We start from the raw sequence: 4,404 nt of genomic DNA, 5'->3' as shown, positions 1-4,404 counted from the left end.
AACAGTGGAAACAGTGTCAGACTTTATTTTGGGGGGCTCCAAAATCACTGCAGGTGGTGACTGCAGCCATGAAATTAAAAGATGCTTACTCTTTGGAAGGAAAGTTATGACCAACCTAGATAGCATATTGAAAAGCAGAGATATTACTTTGCCAATAAAGGTCAGTCTAGTCAAGGCTATGGTTTTTCCTGTGGTCATCTATGGATGTGAGAGTTGGACTGTGAAGAAGGCTGAGCGCCAAAGAATTGATGCTTTTGAACTGTGGTGTTGGAGAAGACTCTTGAGAGTCCCTTGGACTGCAAGGAGATCCAACCAGTCCATCCTGAAGGAGATCAGCCCTGGGATTTCTTTGGAAGGAATGATGCTAAAGCTGAAACTCCAGTACTTTGGCCACCTCATGCGAAGAGTTGACTCATTGGAAAAGACTCTGACGCTGGGAGGGATTGGGGGCAAGAGGAGAAGGGGACGACAGAGGATGAGATGGCTGGATAATATCACCAACTCGATGGACGTGAGTCTGAGTGAACTCCGGGAGTTGGTGATGGACAGGGAGGCTTGGCGTGCTGCGATTCATGGAGTCGCAAAGAGCCGGACACAACTGAGCGACTGATCTGATCTGAAAGTGAAACTAGGGGCTTTCCTGTGGCTCAGATGGTAAAGAATCTGCCTGCAATGCAGGAGACCTGGGTTCCATCCCTGGGTCAGGAAGATCCCCTGGAGAAGGGAATGGCAGTCTACTTCAGTATTCTTATCTAGAGAATTCCATGGACAGAGGAGCCTGGTGGGCTACAGTCGATGGGGTAGCAAAGAGTCAGACACGACTGAGCAACTAACACTATGACTACTATTAAAGTGAAAGTAGAATAATAGGAATATAGAGGAAGACTTTCAAACTAGTTGAAGTATAAAAGGAAATTCATAAAACTAAATTCACTCACAAGGAAGCAGGGAATGATAAAGACATAGACAGACACACACACATAGAAAAAGAATCAACAGTTTTTTAAAAAAAGAAACAAATAAACAAATCCGCCTGTAAACAAAACTAAACATAAGGCCAAAATGGTTTTATAAGCAAGCTGACTGACTCTTCAAGCAACAGATAATTTTCATCTTATACATAATATTCCAAAGAGTAGTTAAGTAGGATCAATCTTCGAATTCATGTTATGAGAATAATGTAACCTTGAATCTAAGGACTGAACAAGAAAGGAAAATTATTGGTTAATTTTACCTGGAGACACAGGTGAAAATGCAGCCAGAGAGCAGTTTGAGTATATCATTGACTCTTCCAGCAGGGGGAGCCCATTGACAGTATCCATCCTCATGGTAGCGTCTTCCCAGTGGTTGAGTAGTGGAGCTGGTGGGATCAGATCCTGATCTGAGAACTTTACCGCTGTTCTTCAGTCTCTCATAGTATGAAGAGTCAGGTTGATACCTGTTATGAGGTGAGTTACATCCTTTCTCTAAAATATGTTGATGTTTTAATCTCCAGTACCTGTGACTATGACCTCATTTGGAAATAGGGTCTTCACAGATGATCAAGCTAAAATGAGGTCATAACCAAAGGTGACTGCTATTCATATCACAGTTCTTATGACTAGGGGATATTTATGCACAGATACAGTCACACAGGGAGAATGCCATGTGAAGAGAGAGAATTGAAGGGATGTATCTACAAGCTTTTTATTACCAGAAGGTAAGAGAACAGTATGGAACAGATTGTCCCTCAGACACCTCAGAAAGAACCAACTCTGCCAACACCTTGATTTTGGACTTCTAACCTCCATTCTGAGACAATGTATTTATGTTGTTTTAAGTCACCTGGTTTGTGGTATTTTGTTATGACACCCCCCCGCTACACCTCCAAACCAGGAAACTGATACATTACCTATAACCTTAGATCCAAGACAAGATGAAATTCACCCCCTATTCCATGACATATTAGGATTGGGGACAAGATAATATAAAGATCTCCTTGGTTTTCATTCATGGTTTTCATGGTTCCCATTCCTCTGATAAGCTGGTACTTTCCCAAATACCCATGCCTAGGGGTGGGAGTAATTGTCCAGCCTGTTATGTGTGTGTGTGTGTATGTGCATGCATGCATGGGCACTCAGGTGCTCAGTCTGTCTGACTCTTTGTGATCCTATAGGCTGTACCTTCAGAGAAGGCGATGGCACCCCACTCCAGTACTCTTGCCTGGAAAATCCCATGGATGGAGGAGCCTGGTGGGCTGCAGTCCATGGGGTCGTGAAGAGTCGGACACGACTGAATCGACTTAGCAGCAGCAGCAGCAGCAGGCTGTACCTCCCAGGATCTTCTGCCCTTGGATTTCCCAGGAGAGAACACTAGAGTGAGTTGCCATTTCCTCCTCTAGGGGATCTTCCCGACCCAGGGATTGAACCTGTGTCCCCTGAATTGTCAGGTGGATACTTTACCACTGAGCCACTTGGGAGGCCTGTTTCTTTTTTTTTTTTCTTAATTTTTTTTCCCAGTTTTTTTTTTTTAATTTTATTTTTAAACTTTACATAATTGTATTAGTTTTGCCAAATATCAAAATGAATCCGCCACAGGTATACATGTGTTCCCCATCCTGAACCCTCCTCCCTCCTCCCTCCCCATACCATCCCTCTGGGTCGTCCCAGTGCACCAGCCCCAAGCATCCAGTATCGTGCATCGAACTTGGACTGGCAACTCGTTTCATACATGATATTTTACATGTTTCAATGCCATTCTCCCAAATCTTCCCACCCCCTCCCTCTCCCACAGAGTCCATAAGACTGTTCTATACATCAGTGTCTCTTTTGCTGTCTCGTACACAGGGTTATTGTTACCATCTTTCTAAATTCCATATATATGCATTAGTATACTGTATTGGTGTTTTTCTTTCTGGCTTACTTCACTCTGTATAATAGGCTCCAGTTTCATCCACCTCATTAGAACTGATTCAAATGTATTCTTTTTAATGGCTGAGTAATACTCCATTGTGTATATGTACCACGGCTTTCTTATCCATTCATCTGCTGATGGACATCTAGGTTGCTTCCATGTCCTGGCTATTATAAGCAGTGCTGCGATGAACATGGGGGTACATGTGTCTCTTTCCCTTCTGGTTTCCTCAGTGTGTATGCCCAGCAGTGGGATTGCTGGATCATAAGGCAGTTCTATTTCCAGTTTTTTAAGGAATCTCCACACTGTTCCCCATAGTGGCTGTACTAGTTTGCATTCCCACCAACAGTGTAAGAGGGTTCCCTTTTCTCCACACCCTCTCCAGCATTTATTACTTGTAGACTTTTGGATCGCAGCCATTCTGACTGGTGTAAAATGGTACCTCATAGTGGTTTTGATTTGCATTTCTCTGATAATGAGTGATGGTGAGCATCTTTTCATGTGTTTGTTAGCCATCTGTATGTCTTCTTTGGAGAAATGTCTATTTAGTTCTTTGGCCCATTTTTTGATTGGGTTATTTATTTTTCTGGAGTTGAGCTGTAGGAGTTGCTTGTATATTCTCGAGATTAGCTGTTTGTCAGTTGCTTCATTTGCTATTATTTTCTCCCATTCTGAAGGCTGTCTTTTCACCTTGCTAATAGTTTCCTTTGATGTGCAGAAGCTTTTAAGGTTAATTAGGTCCCATTTGTTTATTTTTGCTTTTATTTCCAATATTCTGGGAGGTGGGTCATAGAGGATCCTGCTGTGATGTATGTCGGAGAGTGTTTTGCCTATGTTCTCCTCTAGGAGTTTTATAGTTTCTGGTCTTACGTTGAGATCTTTAATCCATTTTGAGTTTATTTTTGTGTATGGTGTTAGAAAGTGTTTTAGTTTCATTCTTTTACAAGTGGTTGACCAGTTTTCCCAGCACCACTTGTTAAAGAGATTGTCTTTAATCCATTGTATATTCTTGCCTCCTTTGTCAAAGATAAGGTGTCCATATGTGCGTGGATTTATCTCTGGGCTTTCTATTTTGTTCCATTGATCTATATTTCTGTCTTTGTGCCAGTACCATACTGTCTTGATGACTGTGGCTTTGTAGTAGAGCCTGAAGTCAGGTAGGTTGATTCCTCCAGTTCCATTCTTCTTTCTCAAGATCGCTTTGGCTATTCGAGGTTTTTTGTATTTCCATACAAATTGTGAAATTATTTGTTATAGCTCTGTGAAGAATACTGTTGGTAGCTTGATAGGGATTGCATTGAATCTATAAATTGCTTTGGGTACTATACTCATTTTCACTATATTGATTCTTCCAATCCATGAACATGGTATATTTCTCCATCTGTTAGTGTCCTCTTTGATTTCTTTCACCAGTGTTTTATAGTTTTCTATATATAGGTCTTTAGTTTCTTTAGGTAGATATATTCCTAAGTATTTTATTCTTTCTGTTGCAATGATGAATGGAATTGTTTC

This window comes from Bubalus bubalis, chromosome 10 (genome assembly GCF_019923935.1).
Source record: "Bubalus bubalis isolate 160015118507 breed Murrah chromosome 10, NDDB_SH_1, whole genome shotgun sequence".
NCBI lineage: Eukaryota > Metazoa > Chordata > Mammalia > Artiodactyla > Bovidae > Bubalus > Bubalus bubalis.
The sequence above is the reverse complement of the archived record's forward strand: the minus strand, read 5'-3'. Positions refer to the sequence as shown.